At 35.5% G+C, this 10483-nt stretch overlaps 2 long non-coding RNA genes across 2 annotated transcripts; both read left to right on the top strand.

The window, feature by feature from the left end:
* The first annotated feature begins 2257 nt into the window (after positions 1 to 2257).
* LOC309494009 lies at positions 2258 to 6770 on the top strand. The gene is made up of 2 exons (XR_014204186.1): positions 2258 to 2846; positions 6536 to 6770. It is a non-coding gene; the product is annotated as an uncharacterized lncRNA (long non-coding RNA).
* Positions 6771 to 8425: 1655 nt separating this feature from the next.
* On the top strand, positions 8426 to 10483 carry LOC309493924. Its single transcript, XR_014204097.1, has 2 exons — positions 8426 to 8953; positions 10309 to 10483. It is a non-coding gene; the product is annotated as an uncharacterized lncRNA (long non-coding RNA).

Genomic DNA, 10483 nt, shown 5'->3' with positions numbered 1-10483 from the left:
GAACTTGAGTTTATGTGGGGTTTATAGTCAACAATGTGTAACTGTGGTGTAACTGTCCAGTGATTAACTCTTTACCCGCCATTGACAGATTTTTCAGAAAATTTCTGGTAATGCATGTTTTCACTGTTATACGGTAGGGAGCGCTATTACGCATCTTCTGAAAGAGTATAGAATCTCCAGATCAAAAATCAAGCGATAGAAGCATTGCTTACGCACGTAAAATAACGTGATCATTAAACAGCATATACATCAAAACTGCCTAAGGGACTGTTCGTTTTTTATTTAAGGGGCCACCGGAGGAGTTTTGAGATCTGTTGTCAAAAAAGACATGACCCTCCCTTCGCCAGCAATACATTTTTCTATGACCCTCCAAAATGATTGTGAAAAAAGGCATGACCCTCCCAGATAATTTATTGATTAGCCTACTTCTGTACTGCACTTGGCAAAGATGTTCAGATAGCCATTCCCACTAAGCAAAATTATGTCCGAAAGACGTCTTTTCAACAAAAATCGGACGTTGAAAAGACGTCCACTGAGGGTCTAGAATGAAAGTTGATATGACGTCTTTTTTCGACGTGTTCTGCACGTCCGATATAGACGTTCATCGAACCTTCGTACAAGGTTAAACACTAGTTCATATGTGGGCATTGTGGACATATTTCAACATCATTTATGGTCTCATATAGACATAATTACTTTGACTATTGCTGTCAGATGATCTTAGTGAGAATAAACAGAGGTTTAGATGTTGATATTTGTTTAATTTGAAGTGTCACCATTGTGGTGATCAGTGTTTGCTTTAGTTGGGCTCTTGGTCCCCTTTCTTTATACTTCAACTTTCCTTTGGCTGCTGTAACAGTGTGTTTGTGTAACATAATTGTTGTGGCAGAGGATGCCTAGAAAAAGTTTGTGTGTTATCAGCTTAATGTTGATGAAGACATAATCATCACAAAATGGGCATCTAATATTGTTTAAAGTTGTGTATTTATATTTGGGATTAATAACCACCATCCTTGTGGAACTGCATTATTGGTGCCAAAAGCATTAAAATTATAACTTATTTTTCACTTATTTTTCAGCAACTTAAAGTTGCTGAAATAAGACCACAAAACTCATACAAAATATGTGCCCACAAGACTTTTGACTAATGGATGTTTTCTCTTGGAGTTCTAGCTTCAAAATTATGTGAAAATAGTCTTGCTTTATCGTTCACAAAAAAAAAATACATTGATTTAAATGGTGTAAAACAGGTTTTGCTTGGAAAGCCAATATGCGAGGGGGAGGAGTAGTTTACACCTTAGATTACCCAGTCCCACCCACTCTGCATAATGACTCTGCATAATTAGCCATTCATTCAGGTGTGACACTGACTGAGCCACAATGCAAGGACAAAATAGCCTATATATTTAGAAGAAGACTTATATTGACCATTTAAGATTTTGCTTACATCTATCTTGTAAATATGTTTTGCTATTTTATTAAAAAGGTTACAATTACAACAATAATTACAATTTCAGCAATATTTCTGCAAAAAAAGTACTCTTTCTTTGTAAAAAAAAAAAAAAAAGATTATAGGCCTACATTTTATCATATGTATTCATTAGTTTGAATATAGCCAACATTGGAACATCTTAGTCTATGACTTTATTTTTGACAAAATAGTATTTTATATATATGAGCAGAAAAGTATCTTTACAAATATGTACCCTTCATTCATCTCACAGAAACGCGATTCATATTTAGGCTAAACAGTCTTTACAAATATGTACCCTTCATTCATCTCACAGAAACGCGATTCATATTATAGAAACGCGATTCATCTTTTTGTTTACATAGGCCTACACTAACGTTATTCCATAACGTTATTCCACATTAACACTTGAGAAAGGATAACTTAGCCTACCTCACTCCTCAGCGGGATCTGCTCCTCATATCAGCACGGAAAATTTTCTCCATAAGGTAGGCTATATTATGCCTCTTTGTTTACAGCTGATGTGGGGGCGTTTCACAGACTGAAATGGTTCTCAGAATTTGCGTTTGAATAGCACGCGCTCTCCGGGGCGTGGTCAAATTACTGTGAATCATCTCGTAATGAGCTCGACTGGAGTCGCTCTCTTTTTATACAGATTACAGAAGCTGATAATATTTGTTTTTTATATAAATTACTTCATTTAAAAGTTATAGATAATTTTCGAACGCCTTTCAAATGGGAGTTTACTGGCAGAGAGAAGGCAGAAATAGCATCATGTTAGTTTTTCTTTATTTGTCAAAAAGCAAAACACTTTATTTTTATTGTGAGTATACAGAAAAAAAATAGAAACTGAACAGGATCGATTGATGTATTACACGAAAATGAAAGATCAAAATTAACAGAGCATTTTGTGTTTATTTTTCATTGCTAAAAAAAAAAACGAGCAAAACGCGCGGGCGCGTTTTTGGTCCCCAGAGGGTTAAACTTGTACGAAGGTTCGATGAACGTCTATATCGGACGTGCAGAACACGTCGCAAAAAGACGTCATATCAACTTTCATTCTAGACCCTCAGTGGACGTCATTTCAACGTCCGATTTTTGTTGAAAAGACGTCTTTCGGACATCATTTTGCTTAGTGGGTTGTTTGTTTGTTTTTTAAAACCATATAAACTCTTGCTTTCTCATCTTACTAGGGCTGTAACGATAGACCAAACCCACGATTCGGTTCGTATCACGATTTTTGATTTTAGATTTGAAAAAAAAATCATGTTTTTGGTGCTGATGCGGTGTGACTCGTTGAACATGTGGGTGGCGCTGCCAACAAAGCATCTAAAAGCTGTCACAAAGAACCGGCAAAAGTAATTATTATGAATATGTCAAATATAGCAAGGAGACATTTTAATTGTTTATTAATAAACAAGTGTTTTCTGTGTCGACTGCAAAGATGAAGTTGACGATGCGTCGCGATCTTCTCAGAACGTGCCAGAGAGAAATGCACATTTCATGAGCAGAAAGCAGTCTGTTTTCCTTCGTTTTGAATTGTTCTGTTTAAAAGTAGACATTTCAAGCTTTCTATATATTTCTCAGGTCTGTGAGGCAAGTAGCATACCTTACGCTGAGTTTCGGTTCATTTATGAGACAAGAGTCCAGTTCACTCGCCCGCGCCTCCGTGTCATGATTATCTATTTTCTACTATACACTGTTAACCCTTGCTGTAAAAAAAGGCCTAATTCTGACAGTATCATACCATTTTCCATTAAAACAGTAATATACCGTAGAAAACAAAAATAGCCTACAGGAATATACTGTGAATTAACAGTGCTCAAAATCGACACTCAGAGGCTGTATTCCCAATCACACCCTATACCCTCATTCACTATTCCCTACATGAGTTCACTAATAAAGTCCACTTGACAGAGTGAATGAAAAGAAGTGAGTGAATTGAGACACTGATGAACACCTGATAAGCAGAATCACTGAAGGACAGAGACAAACAAGAACAGAAAAAAAGAGAAACACAAGAACTACAACTGACTTCCAGCAACACTGAGTGTGAAACCAGTTTACAAACCAGTTTAACATTATTTCTTTTGTACAAAAGTTATTGTTGAGAATTAACAGGTATTTAATTGTTGATGTTTTATTGAAAATAATAAAGTTATTATCACCATGATGGAGATCAGTATTTGGTTTAGTTGGGATCTTGAACCATTGACTTTATTATATCAGTTTTTCTCTGACTGCTTTAACTATGAGTTTATAAAACACATGTGTTATGGCAAGAAGAAGTCAAGAGAAAGATGATAAGGTGTTTATGACTGTTGTGGTGATTACATGATCATCCTGGACATGTCTGATTCTCTGATCTTAACCAGTGTAAAAGCTTTGGATTAATGGGTTTTTCGTATGAATCATATCTTTTAATCTATAATGTGAAATACAGCAATGTTTCTGTAATTAGTAATTCTGAAGAATATTGAAATAATATAGTGTTTTAAAACTTTCTGAACTCCTGCTTAACTCAGACACAAACAGACATCAACAATCAGCACATGAATCTCAACAATGGTGACAATAAAAACGTTCATGTCGCAATGCATGCTGGGTTCCAGGCAGTGGCGGTTCTACATTGAATTACACCCTGGGCGAGACCCCTTTCCCCCCAAATATAATTTTTGTTACCCCATTGGCAGATAATGTTTTGCTTGTTTTAAGCAAAAACTAAATTTTTATTTATTTCCCCAGAAAACAAGACTTAATATCTTATGTAATTTTACTACTTTAGTAAAATAACGTTATGCATCTTTATTTAAGAAATGTTTGATATTTGGACTGGAAACAAGACAAAAATACTAAGTAAGAAAAGCATTTTTGCAGTGTAATAACTGAACTTGCAACAGTTTTGTTGCAAAGAACAATATTATGGTGAAATTAGATTTAAAAAACGAATTATTGTTAAGCATAGCAAGAATCATAGAAAAAAGGCTAACAAATAAGAGTTATACCCACCAATTAATATTGCCCCTTCATTCATGACATGGATACCGTAATCATATAGAGTAAACATAGTTGCATTGCATACCTTTATCTTTCGCTCGTTTCTAAATTGGGTACCTGATGGCTTTGACCTTTCTTGTCCATCTCTTATTTGGCCCTCGACATCGACAATCAACAGATCCCCTGATCCCCCCATAACTGTCACTCACGCTCACGAGTCACGACCAGAAGTCAAGACTAAACCAATTCACCTTGGTGGTGGTGACCAAGTAATCGTTTTGTATTACCTATTTTTATTAGCCATTCAGACCATTCAGAAAAACAAAAATGTGCAGGAAATATAGAGTCCCGTATTTATAATATTATGAATGAAATGTGCGTTATCTGGAAGAAAGTCGAGGTGTGACTGATAACTTCGATAACTATATGGATCCCCCCCCCCCTTGTCTGTTCCATTTGGGAGAGACCCAGAGGTGAACTGTCATCCGCGCCCGCGCCTCCGCGCCCCCTCCCCTTTCCCCTTCTCAAACAAACAGCTTCTGTGCACGGCATCTTCTCAGCAAGCAGGGGCGCCTGCAGCAGCAGGGGGCGCACATTTGGCAATTCCCCACACAATGAAATGATAGATAATAGAAAACCGCTTCGCGGCGCAGATTTTTATTAATTTTTTTCTGCTCGTGCCGGCGGTGCCGCCCCCCCAAAATGCCGCCCCGGGCGATTGCCCGGTTCGCCCGTGCCTAAAACCGCTACTGGTTCCAGGATTGTATAAAACTCCCAGCATGCACTGCTGCGTGAATAAATAAATACAATTAGCTTTGCCACCATTGATGAGAGACATATGCAGATTTTTTATATTTCTGTGTTTCTACAAGACATTGTAGCTCTGTTTCTTTTTTAGGCTGTGCATTATGTGATAAAAAAAAAATATATATCATTGTAATTTATTACTGTGGTTTCAAAGTGGTGGTAATATAACACTTTTGATACAGAATTTAAAACTGAAAGAGATTTAGTGTACGAACAGGTTATACAATGAATTTTCATTATAATCAGTATAACTACAGTCATTCACAAGCTGTGTGTGCACAAGTGCAAAGACACAGTTCATTCAGCCAGTGAAATACTAATGGTAAATAGTCAAGGGTCAGCATCCCAACTAAAGCAAACACTGATCTCCATCATGGTAACTTCAAACCAAACATTTTCAATTAAACATCTCAATAACAACTTCAGTAGATGTATGACAGAAATAAAGTCATACTGTTAATAATAAGTGTAAAAATGTGTAATGGCTGGAAGTCAGTTGTAGTTGTGTTTCTCTATTTTCTGTTTGTGTTTTTTCCTCTTTCCTTCAGTGATTCTGCTTGTTAACAGCAGGCGTTCATCACTAATACTCAACAATAACTTATTTCACTTATTCACTTATTATTCAACATATTCACTTAATTATCTCACTGCAACACTGCGTCAATGTTACTTTTTACTCTTTGTAGTGTGGATTTTCCTGTGGGGTTGAAAGGGTTAACAGTGTAAGATAAAAAGACACACCCACGAAATGTATTTTAACAGTAATAAACTGTAAGTTATAAAACAGGTATATACTGGCAACACTGTTGCCAGTAGTTTACTGTAAAATTTAGTTTTTTGGGTCACCATTGTGCAGAAGAGTAGAGCCTGCGCTTCAGTCCAGGAGAAGATCTACAAACATTGATGATTTGCTGCATGTTGCTTTATTTTACAGACAGTGACTGTGTAGTTGCTGGTCCAGTGGAAATCTTTTTATGTACAATAGTTTTTTTAGTGGTCTCATATGAAAGAAGTTCACAATAATACTTTGCTCACATTATTAATGCATTATAAATTTTAGTTCATACATTTAAATGACAGTTGGTCAATTTAAGACAGTCGGTTTCTGCAAGTGTAATTAGTTAACTTGAATTTTTATTTAGTGCATTTTTACAGAAAAAAAAAAGTAGATTACAGTAAAGAACTGTACAATTAACAGTATATTACTGGCAACAGTGTTGCCAGTATTTTACTGTAAAAAAACCCGGTAAGGTCTAACAGTGTATTTACTTCTTAGGCTATTTAAATCCAGATAAAACATTGATTAAAATTAAGATACAATTAATAAAAAAAAGAAATTCACTTTAAAGAAAGGCTTTGTGCTTTCTGTTTGAGGTCTCTGTGAAATTTTTAAAGTCGCTTTCAGAGCAGTCATGTCCGTAATGGAGAACTGTCATGCCCGTAACATTGTTTTTGTTTTTTTCACATAAATGCGACCACGAAAAATAAAATAAAAATAATATGTTATGTTCTGTGGAGGCCGATCTTTATTCATCCGGTGGGTAGGCTATATATCTTTTGGTTTGCACGGTGTAATTTATAGAATTACAAAAAAATATTTTGCCACCTAAAAGTTAAAGATTTTTTGTGTCACGTCACATGTGTAGGCTATTTCCCTCATATTAAATATAAAACGCATGTGTAGACTGATATTTTTCTAATGTCTTGACTCCTTTCAGACGTTTCAAAATATTGGTTTTAAATGCATTTTCTGAGAATTTATATTTCAAGTATTGACTGCAAATAACCATAACACTGGAATCGCCCAAGTTTAACGAATTTATCCTCAACTAGTTTTTGTGGTGTAGGTCTACGTATTTATGTTAACTTAAATAAATCTATAGTAATTTAAAGATGTCCCCTACATCTTACACATCGTGGAAACAAAATAAGAATGGAAACTAAAATATGGTAGTATGCGCCTCAGTCCCAATACTGTAAAACTCGACGTAGGCCTACGTTCACAACATGTTAATGCAGCGGTAGAGTTACACTCACAGGACACTGTGCACTTATTCGCAATCACAAAAGTTCATTATTTGCTCGTGCTTTAAAGCTTTGCCGGGTAAACATTTCTTTGGCATTCTGTTCTGACATGATGCATTTTTTCTAAGCGCGAACTGAAGTGATCTGATATCGAAAGGGGGGCTGATAACGCGAGATCAACATGGAGCTAAATGGGAAAAAAAAATAGCACCAAAGAAGCCACTTTGAAATGTTGCTGTTTTCATGAATATAAAAGTTGGGTGACCCTCCCCCTAGACTAAAAAAAATTGGATGACCCTCCCCTCAACAAAGAATAAAAAGACATGACCCTCCCCTATTTTCCTCCGGTGGCCCCTTCCATAAATACCGAACGGTCCCTAACGTTACTGAATGAAATGTCGACCCATGAAGAGGAAACGACTGTGAAGCTTTGGCGGTGTTAATGGACTCGATCGACTCCAATCTGTGTTTTGATCATCGTTCTGATTTGGACGAAGTCTTCAAAAATGTGCTTTTATCAGATTTTTGTTCAGATGTTGCTTTTTTTTATTTTATTTTTATGAAACTAACCCACATCCAAGTGTTGATTAAAAATCAGATTGCAAGAAGCTAATTTTTTTCATTTTTATTCTTTTTTTAAATAAAGCAGGCTCTGTTATTTCGATATATTGCATGTTCAGATTTACCTGGTGGCAGGTAAAACGTTAAAGGGGGAAAATGCTGATTATAAGGCAATAATTCTTAGAAAAAGTTAATTTTAATACAAGACAAAAAAGCTATTTTGTTTGTAAAATACGAATATATGAAAAACTTTTGCCTGCCAAAACAAAGACAGCATGATGTAAGCATTATACTGGAATCTATTTGTGACAAGAAAAACCTCCATTAGAGAAGACTCCATTAGATATTAATATCTCTATATCACATATTTTGACCTGTTATTAAAATGTTTTGTTCAGGTGAAACAGAATGTGTATTAAATGTTTTGCAAAAATGTATAAAAACAACACGAATAGAAATAATTCTTCCTTTATCACTGTGGAAATCCATATTGTAAATTGACCCTTATAGAAAGGATGCATGTGCTTCGTAAATGCATACAGTGTAGTTAAGTCTGTAATTTTATTCTGTTGTTTTAGTCTGCACTACATCTTTGGAGAGCACACCTGGGTTGAATACTGGCCGACAAGAGAGGAAAGTCAAACTCCACAATACAGGGATCAGTACATCGGCATCTCTGCGCTCCAGGATAGCCTCCTGAGACATGGATGTGCTCCATAATTATACATTTGTTGATTACAGGAAATTAAACATCATCTCTTACATACTCTCAATAAATATGAGCTAAAATACTTTGTAATTATGTTAAAAAAAATTAAATAAAGGGTAACGGAATTTGAAAATGTTCATTTTAGACTTCTGACTAATTAATCATGGTGTAATATACAGTGCCTTGCAAGAATATTCTAATTACTTTTGCCATTTTGAATCACAAATCCAACATTATAATTTGTTTTGTATGATATTTTAAATCTGTATCTCATTTTAATAATCATAAGATACTTTAAAGGAGAATCTCAGCAAAATCCCCAGTGTTAAATTAACACTGCTCAGTGTTTATATGAGTTCACAGTGTTATAAGTAACACTCAGTGTTGGGAAAGTTCACTTTCTACATGAACTAGTTCAAAGTTCAGTTCACAAATTTTAAAATGAACTAGTTCAGTTCATAGTTCAAACTTCAAAATTTTGAACTAAAGTTCACAGTTCCAAAAAATTAACTAGTTCAGTTCTTTTTTTCCATATGTTGCTGCGAGCTATTATTTTTTAAAATTATTGCCACAGCCCATATAAAACCACAGACAGCAATTATGTTATCAGTTTTAACACTGAAACTATGCGTCAGATTTCATCTTCATATCCAATTTTAAAATCCTTATCCAACCAGGGTTTACATTGAGGGTAGGGTTGCCAACTAAACAAATGCGGGACAATCGTGCATGGTTCTTTACAGGAAAATGAGGGACACTCAAAATATTTGTAGGCTATAGGCTAGGCCAACAACACAGTAGGCCTATATGTCATTTCAGGTTCGTATGCGTTTAAAAGTTTTCAGACAACACATTTGTTTTGATTAAAGTCATATTACACACAAACCATAGTTCAAAATAATAGCATTTATCTGAAATAGAAAGCTTTTGTAATTATACACTACTTTTAAAGAAATTAATAGCCTTCTTTTATTCAGCAAGTACATAAAGTTACGTTTTTTTTTTATTTCGGATAAATTTACTTTGAACCTTTTATTCATCAAAGAATCCTGATTTTTTTTTCTTTCTTTTTTTTTTACATTAATAATAATCAGAAATATTTCTTGGTCAGCAAATCACATCAGTATATTATTCCCTCAGGACGATTTCATGCTTTCTTGCGTGGCTGGATGTAATAATCACAATAATCACGTTGTTTGAATTCGTCAATACTGATTTGCCGAAATCAAAACCCAGTCGGACAGTGAAAGGGATTTGCCGTTAGCGCGAGTCCGGATCGAAGCGACCAGACAGCGGAGGATTCTGTGCGCAAATCAAACAATGATTTGTCCCAAAATAATAATTAATTCTCAATTTAGAGTTTGTTATTCGTATGGTCTGATCTGGGTCTGATGCGCGTGAGTGTGGACTGTGATTGGATGATGACCGGTGTCGTGATCAAGTGCCGTTTGCTGTTGTATCAGATTCAGTCATACATCAGTGGTTAGATCAGCGCCAATAAACGGGACAACGGAGGTTCCGAACGGGACAAATACATTTCTATAGAAATCTTGCACCCTTATGAACGAAGTTAAACTGAGAGAGCGTGCCGTTCACAGCCACCAGAATGAACGAGTTCACAGTAACGTTCATCAGGCAGAAATAGAGTACGTTCAGTTCACGTTCGCCCAAAATATGAACGAGTTCATGAACTATCGTTCAATGAACGCGTTCAGGCACAACACTGGTAACACTGAAGCGGTGTTAAAGTTAATGAGATAATTAAGTGATTAATTTAGTGATGATTGAGCATTACTGAAGACACCTGATGTTAACAAGCAGAATCACTGAAATTTAAAAGGTCCAGATGATTATTCCTGACATTTGCTTTCTGACAGGATTTGATGTGAACAATAAAAGATATTGAAGATGTA

Source organism: Leuciscus leuciscus (assembly GCF_965113295.1).
Source record: "Leuciscus leuciscus genome assembly, chromosome: 3".
NCBI classification, from domain to species: domain Eukaryota; kingdom Metazoa; phylum Chordata; class Actinopteri; order Cypriniformes; family Leuciscidae; genus Leuciscus; species Leuciscus leuciscus.
Note: the sequence above shows the minus strand (reverse complement) of the source record. Positions and strands in the feature narration are given on the sequence as shown.